At 46.2% G+C, this 10,050-nt stretch overlaps 1 protein-coding gene across 10 annotated transcripts in view; it reads right to left on the reverse strand.

Moving 5' to 3' along the window:
- PRR5 (proline rich 5) overlaps positions 1 to 9,713 on the reverse strand; it is an 89,500-nt gene extending 79,787 nt beyond the window's left edge. For 2 of the 10 annotated variants that reach the window (XM_026867801.1, XM_026867793.1), the window contains exon 1: positions 9,631 to 9,713. The gene's annotated coding sequence lies outside the window, so the exon portion shown is untranslated. Of the gene's footprint in view, positions 1 to 1,218; positions 1,327 to 5,099; positions 5,119 to 7,192; positions 7,268 to 7,568; positions 7,819 to 8,713; positions 8,791 to 9,535; positions 9,572 to 9,611 lie in introns of those variants that run through there. The other 8 variants (XM_026867794.1, XM_026867796.1, XM_026867798.1 and 5 more) reach the window with 8 other exon arrangements.
- Positions 9,714 to 10,050: the final 337 nt, after the last annotated feature.

Consider the following 10,050-nt stretch of genomic DNA (forward strand, 5'->3'; position numbering starts at 1 on the left):
TCACAAGGCCCAGGTTTTCCTGGGAGGGAGGAAATAAAACCGGAAGGTCATTTCCTTGCTGCCACTGTCCCTCACTGGGACAAGGCAGGAGTTCACAGGCACATCAGGCTGTGTTGTGCCAAACGTCCACCTTCCAGACAGGAGCTGCACTGATGTACAGCAGGGCTGGCGAACTGCATCCTGTCCTGAAGGCCAGATTCATCTCCAAAAACTCAATGCAAAAGTCTAAATGCATAAACGTTACTCGACTTCTCCACGTTTGTTCACCTGCACTTAAATTTCTTACTCAAGCACTCCCCCAGAATTTCCCCAAGTCTGTAAGATGACAGGGTAAGCCCCGCCCATCACACCACACTCAGCAGCTACAAAGCCATGAGCACCGAGGTCTGTGTGTGACAAAGCCAGACTCACCATTCCCAAGCACCCCCTGCTACCACCCAAAGCACCACAATCCATTTGACTTCCTCTCAGGAAGCAAAAAACGTAATAAATTAAGAACTAAGCATTGGCCTGAGAGGGAACTGCATCACTAGCATGCTAAAAGTTTTGTGCTTTGTGTCCAAGGTAGGAAGATAAGGGCTTTGCTGTAGAGTCAGCAAAACAAAAAGGTGTTTTTAAAACATCAGCAAAGTGAGTCTCTCTTAAATGACTTCAAACATCCCCCGTGACTTTGGGCACTATGACCAAGGGCACCACCTTTCAGCTTTATTCCAGCACAGCATACTGTGCTCCTCCGAGGTCAGAACCATCTTCAAATTCCACTAAATCCACTGTTATTTCCTGTTCTTTAATCTATCAGCTTAATAAATCTGCTCTGTTACAGTCTCATTTGTAGAGGCAGGCAGGAGACTGCACAACACAGCAGATGTAGGAGTTAAAAAAAAAAAAATAGGTGAGGGGGTGGGGAACTTAAGCAAAAGGCTTTTATTTGCTTGTATCTGGGATCTCCGAATGCATGCTCGGAGCTGTGGGGGCCAGCCAAAGGCTAAACCTCCCTGTGCCCCTCCAGGAGTCCTCCTCCTCATCACTGCAGCCGTCCCAAACCACGACATGATGCCTCTAGACTTCACATGGGATCATACAGTGGCAGAGAGCTGGGTCATACCCAAAGCTCAAACCATCGGGGACCCTGCCCTGAGTTATGTAGATACTGCTCAGCAGGACTCGTGGATAAATAGCCATTCCGAGCTCTTCAGGGCTCTAGCAGATATATCTCACCAGGCTGTGGAAAGCTCAGGCTGGAAGAGCAGGAATTCCAACAGACACGTCAGCTGCTCCATTGGTCTTCACAGCTACGTAGCATTCCCCGCGTTCCCCATAAGAGCACGAAGCGAGAGGCATTGGGGGGAATGTCCTAGCAGCACAAAGCACATCCACCCTTCCCAGCACCTGCTGGCCACGGGATCATCACACAGCAGCTGTCCAGGGTCTGTCTGCACCAAAAGAATGTCCTGGATCCAAAGAATGGCAAGCCCCATGCCCTCTGGCCACCAGCTGTGTCTGCACGAGAAAGGCATCATCTTGATCCCTGATGTATCCTTCTGGAAGTCACACAGAATCCCAGAATCATCCGGACTGGAAAAGCCCTTGCAGCTCCTCCAGCCCAACCATGACCCTCCCCTGACCGTTCCCAACTCCCCCAGACCCCTCAGCGCTGGCTCAGCCCGACTCTTCAACCCCTCCAGGGATCCCGGGGACTCCCCCCTGCCCTGGGCAGCCCATTCCAACGCCCAACAGCCCCTTCTGCACAGAAATCCTTCCTCAGAGCCAGCCTGACCCTGCCCTGGGCAGCTTGAGGCCATTCCCTCGGGGCCTGGCGCTGGGGCCTTGGTCGTGTTCCATCCAATCCCCTGAGCAAGATACTCGCTAGGGAGGGCGCGTGGCAGAACCTGCCGAGCAGTGGCCGCTGTTTTAAGAGCACTCGGTCAGCCTTCATGCTCTGTCTGTTGAACATCGTGGGCTGCCCGCGTATCTATGTCTGCGTATGTCTAAGCACCCATAGAGAAAACCAACGGAAAACCGAGGAGTGCTTAGAAAAGAGCCTAGTTCAGGTAACCGCCCTCTGACATCCCCAGGCTCTGCCTCCAAACCTCTGCTGCCGACAGAGAGCCCAGTCCAGGCTGCAGCCTCCAAAGGGCAGGGAGTGCTCCAGCAGCTGGTGCTCAGCAGTGCAATGCTCTAATTTCAGTGTGCTTTCACCATTCTTCTTGCCATCACAGGTTCTAGGCCAGCAAGGAACCGTTCTACTTTGACCATTTATGGGGGAAGAAGAACATCCTAATATCACGCAATCCTGTGAAGAAGAGTATCTTCATTTTCAGTGGTGGTTCTCTACTGTTGTTTGCTTCCCTTCTTTCAACAGCTTCTTTATTCAGTGTTAAACACGACAGACAATAGGAGGGGCACATTTTGCCTGAGCATTCATCTGCCCGTTTCCTTCAGCGAGAGGAAAAGCAAGGCAAAGAAGAAGAAACAGCATCCCATTTTTGCCTAAGCACACAGATGATAGGTAGGCTTTAGAAACTTAAATTTTTACAGCTTCCAACAAGAACGAGACTTGTTTTTACAACAGCGATGCTGGGTTTTAGACTGCTTTCCCTAAAGTGGAGATCTACCCTCTAGGATATCTAAAATCTGCTAAAGTGGCAACTGAGAGTCTGGAGAGGGCTGAGTACAGATCAGTTAAGAGGAATCTCCCGCCTTTAGTCATAAAAAGACAGTGTTAATGTGCAGGGCAGGGACTGTCCTTTGTTCCGTGCTTGTACTCTGCCTAGCACAGGGTGGTCTTAGCTCCTCAACACAAGGGTTTAAAGGCAGTAAAAAATTCCAGTCATCAATAAACAAGAGATATTGAGGCAGATAAATAAGTGACTGGAACTATTTGTTAAATAAACACGACAAAGGCTACCAGACTTAGCATCTACAGGACTTCCCATATGCTACAAAATAATTACGAGGGGCCAGGATTAAAATGTGAACAATTGAGAAACCTTCATGGGAATTCAAGACCGACCTCGATGTATTCTGGGGGAGAGAACAGCTCTGCAGTTCAGCTGCATCTCTCAATGAACACTGTTAAAAACTCCAAGAAAGGGAAATCAAGTTAATCAAATTTAAACCAGCTGACAAATATTCTTTGGATTACTCTTTTCCCAGCAAAAGAGTAAAAAGGGATGATGCCAGTAGCCTATTATCAATGTTAAAAACTTGAACCTAAGAAATAGCAAAAGAGGAATTTACTATGCCCAAATAAGCTAAGCATAAACCTTGCACCTCATTCATGGTTGGGACCATTTTTCAAATTAAACCTTCCGGTAAACTGTGAGAAATCCTCGATGACTGTAACAAGGTATACACAGTGCTATAGATGGAAAAAAAATTATCTTCTAACCTGCATTAGTATTTTCTCTCCTGTCAGTATAACCACAGACAACTCTAGTAGTCATGCAAACACATACTTAAGCCTGAGTATCTCCAGGAAATTGTTTCATAATGATAAATGAACAAAAGTCATGAAGAATAAAGTGTAATTCCAGCATGAGTCGGTTTTCCACATTACAGAATTAGTTTGGGAAGCATGCTGTAATGCCAAATTTGATCCATGCAAGCAAATCTCACAAGTTTGGGCCAACATCTGGCTTCTTATCTGAACTTTCCAAGCTGCTTCTCAGTTATACAAAACCAGCTTGGGTATTTTATGAGAACAAGCTCTCTCTCAAATTTTCCAATACTTTCTATCTTCAGGGATGCCAGAATTACCACAAGAATGTCTTTTTCCTGGCACTCTGAACTGAACTGATTCAGACGTTGCTGATAGGATACACTACAGGATTATTTATACTGGGAACGATGCTTTATTTAGGAGTAGAGGTTTTGCTACACCAAACCAACCCAGTGATTTGTTAAGTCCGATAACCTGCTGACAGCAGCCTTTGCCTAGTCCTCCAGAGCAAAAATTAAAATAAATTAAGAAACCCCCAACAAATCAAGAAAAAATAAAACCCACACCACAAAACACAGCAAAACAAACAAAACCATGACCACAGAGTCCTGGTAACCACCAGTGGAGCAGCCAGGAGTAAATCTCAAGACTCTCTGTACGTACTTTAGAGTGTAACTGATCCTATAAACCCAAGTGATCGCTAAGAACTACTGCAGACAACAGCGGGTATTCCTCCTCCAGCGACAACTGGATGGGAAGTTAATTTACTTGTTGGAATCAGTGAAAACTGCCCAATTCAATCGGTCTGCTGGTATTTCTCTAGACCAGGATATGAGTAGCTAATCAAAGGAAAAAGAAGTGGCCCTCCACTCTTCCTGGAGAGAACCGTAACAGAACATTTTACAAAAAGAAAAATTAATATAGCGGTGAAAGGGAAACCAGCAGTACTGGCTGACAGAGGGGCTGGATGAGCACATCCAAGTTGGGTTAATGCACCTTCTGGAAGAATGCTTAACTTCCCTCATCTTTCTGATTTCCTTTGCAATCAAGGCAACACAATTTCACAGTTTAGTTTCTTCTGACTTTCCACTTCAAATGGACAACGCAGGAAGCAAAAACCTGGTACCAAGTCAGCAGATGAGGAGATTTTACAACTCAAGTTACACTCAATTAAAGGAAAGTCATCCCTAAGCCAGCACTGCAACTGTTTGTCAGTGTTTTCCCTGCCTGACCTCCAATAAACCATTCACACTGAAGACAAACTGTCTCAAATTTTTAACGCAGCCGCTATGAATCAGGATAAAAATATTCCTCCCTATCTAGCAACAACACACCATCTCTGAGAACTTATAACTCCACCTGTTCTGCAGTAGGAACATGTCTAATTTATATAAACTCTGGTTTATTCTGGGATGCAAGAAATCCAGTGGAGGGAAGACTGTATGTTAAGACACCAAAGCACACGGGAGAGGTACGTTATCATATGATTGTACATCACAGTACTGAGTGAGTAATCGGATTTTTCATGAACTGACCCACCTCGTACCTGAAGACACACCTGGAGCACTATCCCTAGTACACAGCAACACCATAGAACTAATGAAGTTCAAAATTGCAACCTCTTTATATTCTTGGAACCACATTCTAAAAAAAATACCTTAATCCTGAAGAAACTGATTAAATCCAAGCAAACATAAGACCTCGGACTGAAGAACTGCTGGAGCTGATCCAAAGCAGCAGCCTCTCCCCCGACCGTGGCGCGTTTTGGATCAGGGCCCTGGGCCCTTCGAAGCGGTCTGTGCATCACCTACAACTCCAGCAGAGCTACGCAGCCCTCGGAACCTGCTCTTGGCATTTCAGCAAGTACACCAGGGTGTGTCTATCGCAGGACTCAGCAAGGGGAGAGGTAACTGCTGTCCAAGAATTTTTTTTTTTTTCTTTCCCTGATAATGGCTGGAATTTAAAAGCAGGAAAACACCCCAAGCCTGTTGCTTTCTAGCTTTTCTTCAAGAGGAGGATTCAACACGGGTCCAAGGACACAGATTAACAGTCAGTGTAAACCAAGCAATGTTTCTAGCCAAGCTGCTGCGCTCGCCACAAGAAAGTGTCTTCCATCACCTCCCTCCTCCCACCCTTCCTCGCTGCCTGGTCAGAAAGGCACACGAGATGCTGCAGCGTTTGTTTTACAGTGCGTCAGCTGCCAGCAAGGTAAGTGTTCATGTATTTCCTGGAACACAGGTTAAAAAGATGGAATAAGATCTACTAATTCACACAGTCCATCTCCCTCCTCACAGGCATCTAATCCAAGCCCCAGAGAACAGCGCTGTCCCCTCCTGCAGACCACAGAGAGGAGCTGAGAAGCCAACTCCCAGCAGAGGAGTTGTCCTGCTTAACTACAGAGCCTTGCTCCTAAAACCTCCACCCTAATCCCCAGGCACGGGTCAGCCAGGGGAGATGTGACCCTGAACTGCCAGCCCTGCAGAACACTTTCCAGGGCTCTCTCGGAGCTTTACAAAACCCCAACCAACAAGGCTACCAGCATTTTTTCACAGAAGATTATTTAGGTTTGTTCCATCAAGAAGCTTTTCTTGTTCAAGTTACCTTCTCTTTTGCAGCCCGTTGAGTCTAGTTGCACCCTCTTGCAAAGGCCGAGTGATACTCACACCTGAAATTGTTGGTATCTTTGCTTCTTAACCTATCTCTAGTAAATCTCTAGTTTTTACTCATTCCTCATAAATCAGCCCCCTTGCTCTCCTCATCAGCTCTTTCCCTTCCCTCTCAAGCTTTCCAAAGGCAGGTGTCCTATAGTTAAGCCAGGGAGCCAGACACATCCCCACTGTGGACGTAAAGCCCGTTACTCCTCCGTTCATCACCGGGGTGTGGGGGACAGCTGAGCTGCCTTGTGCTCCTGCCTCACTGCAGCAGCCATGGCCCTTGATTTGTTTCAGCCCCGTGACTTTGTGGGTGCTCCTTCACACACGTTAACCTATCGTCCATTTTATTTTCCTGTTTCCATCCCTCAGCCTCCTCGGATTGTTCTGCACCCTCGGGCTGTCTGAAGATGGACAGTTCATTGCCAATAACTGCAGACACCCAAGAGGGAAAAACCCACCCAGCTCTTCTGATGCCTTTCACGTTCCTTCCTCGGTTGTCATCATCCTGGCTTCTACATCACTCCATCATGGAGCATAAATACATTTAATTCTTGTACGGGAGATGCATCACCAAGTTCCCCAGAAGAGCAGCTGCTTCGCCTGCTCGCACACGCAGCACGGAGGGGACCTCCCTGGTGACACCCAATATCTTTCAGATCAAAACTGCGCCCCGAACCACCCCTCAGCCCCTCCCAGCAGATTGAATTTCAGCCTGAGCGACACAAAGGAGTATATTGTGGCTAGCTGATGGGCAGGAAGGGACTTGGGGTTTACAGTTCCTGTGAGTCTTCCAGCAGTCACAGCGTAATGTGACAGAAAGTAAACATCTTTCAAGAGAAAACAGCTCAGAATACAACTGATGCCCCATTTTTTTCCTGCACCTGTCTTTGTTTCAGAGCCACAATCGTTACAAGAAACAATCTCCAAGTCGATTGTCCGAGCAAGGGAATGCCCAGCACCGTTCTGTAGCGTTTTCCCAGTTAGCTGTCAGGTTTCGTTTAGCATTCTGCACCGGCTCTACGGTTTGGCTCACCCGGAAATTTTAAATGCAAATGTATTTGCGGGGTGGCATGAGAGAACAATATCAGAATTTTACCTCACACCACAGCTCCTCGCTTGGCTTCGCTCGACTCCCTTTTCCTCCCTCCCATATACCCAAATTTTGCAGCTACTAAAAAAAAAAAAAAAAAAAGGCTTAAACAAGAAAATTTTGTACCTATTCTTTTCTCCGACTGAAAGACTTTCTCTGGCCCTTCTGCTTAAACAGACCTAAACCAGAGTTGAAACGATGCTTTAAAATCGCCTACGACTCCACTCGAGACGCAGAGCAGGCAAGCAATTTCTTTAATAGCAGGGAATAACAGCACTTAATTCACATCATCCCCACACCATATTTTCCATCTTTCAAGGGCTAGATATGCACTAGCTAATTAGTCACTGTTTTCTCCACACCCCAAACTCGCCAGCCTTACCCTAAGAAACCGAGGGGAAAGCAAACGTCACGGAGAGGACGTGCTTCTGGACGAGTATTTGTCATTTTCTTCTCTTCTTTGTGCTCAGTGTCAACGAGTCCCAGGCCACAGATGTAGGCAGATAATTACCAGCTCTCATAATTCAACAGCTCCTTGAGAGGCTGTGGCCAGGACTATCGGAGAGGCAAATTCTTCACTGACCTTAATATGAAGGCATTTGTCTAGCAGTGATGCTGAAACACTTCAAACACTGTTAAATAATCAGAAACAGACCTGATCGTTTTCTTTCTGGTGCAAGGATGCTCTTGCCCACGCGTGGGACCAACCACTCGTGCAGATCGAGGCACGACCTGAATACAGCTCAGCAGTCTGCGCTGAGCTACACGAGACCAGAAGTTCTAGAAATCACAGCGCAATTATTACGCAGTAAAAAAAAGCTCCCATTTTCCCTTTAAAGAACAGCTTTTTGGCTTGCATTCGTGGTTTATTAGCACACACACATGCAAGAGGGATACTTTAAAGGAAAATGAAGAAGTAGGCCAGAAGGTCAGTGGATACAAATGGTCAGAGCCTCCAGCTCTGGACCAGTCTACCTTCTTGCAGTTAATATCCATTACAATATTTAACTCTATTGTTGAAACAGGAAACACTATTTTTAGCCATTACCTATTATTTTTGCTCAAAGATTAAGTGCCACTTCCAGTTCTATTACCCATTTTGCATTTTATCTTGTGTATTTATGGAGCTGTTCATTAATCCCCGCTGGCTTTTACATTAGCAAAAAAAAATAATTTACTGGCTTTCTTTATTGTGGCTACATTTTACAGCTATAATTTTATCTGTCATAAAAATTAAAAGGACATGCCTCTAGAATGGAAATAAGGGGAGGTACGTCTGTAACCCAAGGCTCAGACTTTCTGCACTGCTCCAGGCTTCATTTTCTTAAGTGCTGAAGACTCAGAATTTGATTTATAAAGATACATTTCCCTCGAGGTCCCCCAAAGAGCTATGGATACAAAAGTTTGTGAACTGAAAAGACAGACACAAAAATCTAGCCATTTACTCTAGAGCCTAAGCACAAGCCTAAGAGCGTTCAAAATCTGGCTCTGTCTCGGGTGAGGAGTACTTCTGGAAATTCCTCTTACACTGTTTTGCAGTGCCTTTCTTACTGCGTATCCACTGGGAACGTGTCTTAATTCCATATTCCTTCCAGAGTCTTCCCCTAATTGGGTTATTGATGAGAAAAAGAAAGATGGAGCATTAAGTCATGTGATCAGCGGTGTATCCCTGTCAATACCTGCTTTGTAGTAAGTCCCCTATTAACAGCCCACCACAGAGAAACTCAAGTTACATTCAGGATTCACCTGACTCCCAGAAGTAAGTTTTAGATGCACACTGTGCTTTGGTTCTGGGAGAAGTTAGGAACAAAGAGCAGTTTTGCGAAGCAGCACCACAGCTCTACATCCAACCACGCACTAGATGCCAAGCATGTCCATTATCCTATCGCTGGCCTACACTGAACTACTTCTTTTATTCCAATCATAAGAAAGCTGCCTAACTATCGCCTCACAGTCTTTGTTTTCCTAAAAGCTAATAGGCATGTCAGACAGAAGCAAAGCACCTCTTTTACATGAAGCATCAAAATTTAGCTTTAGACCTATGTTTCCGTTATTAATCAACATGCTGGTAAACACAAAAGCTGATTGTTTCCTCTAATTTAAAATGAAACGCTTAAAAGTACGCTGGCTGGAAACGATGAACACCAGAAAACCTAAATCATTTCCTTGATCCTTTTTCTAAGGCTGTCTCTCATGTTGCTTCCACAATATTAAAACGCTGGCGTAGAGCCAACTTAATGTATTCTTGAGGAAAACGAAGACACCGGACCCTCACCAACGATCCCTTACGAGCTGCCAAAATTAACAGCGACTGCACACACGCACACAAATTAAAATGGACAAGCCCACCTTCTGCAAAAGCCATCAGAGATTGTACACATCTGGGTGGAAACGTGCAAAATCATTCTGCAAAAAAATATCTTACTCATGCACGCAGATCTTACTTGCGTGAATAGGGCTCAGAGCAGTCAACCCCCAGGAATCCCGTTTGGAGTCAACTCCAGTTACCTGGCAGAGCTATTTCAGACTGTAAGAAAAAAAAAAAAATATAAAAAGGGGGATGAGCGTCCGCACCAACACTGATTTAATATTCACCTAATGTGCAAAAACTGCGAGCCCGAGGTCTGCAATGAACCGAAATCGGCTAAACGGCCCCGGGGGCCGCCTTCGCCCGCACTTCCCAGGGATGAACAAAGCCGGGAGCCCCCCCTCGGACCCCGGGGCCGCCCCCCTGCCAGGCGGACGCGGACACGGACCCTGTCCGCCCACCGCGGAGGGAAGGGGGTGCCGAGGGCTGCTCCGGCGGCTCTGGGGGGATTTGGGGGTTCGGAGGTCTCGTTTTCCTCCCTGGCCCCGCCCCGCCC

The sequence above is a fragment of the Athene cunicularia genome (assembly GCF_003259725.1).
Source record: "Athene cunicularia isolate RWA chromosome 1 unlocalized genomic scaffold, athCun1 chr1_part2, whole genome shotgun sequence".
In the NCBI taxonomy this organism is placed as follows: domain Eukaryota; kingdom Metazoa; phylum Chordata; class Aves; order Strigiformes; family Strigidae; genus Athene; species Athene cunicularia.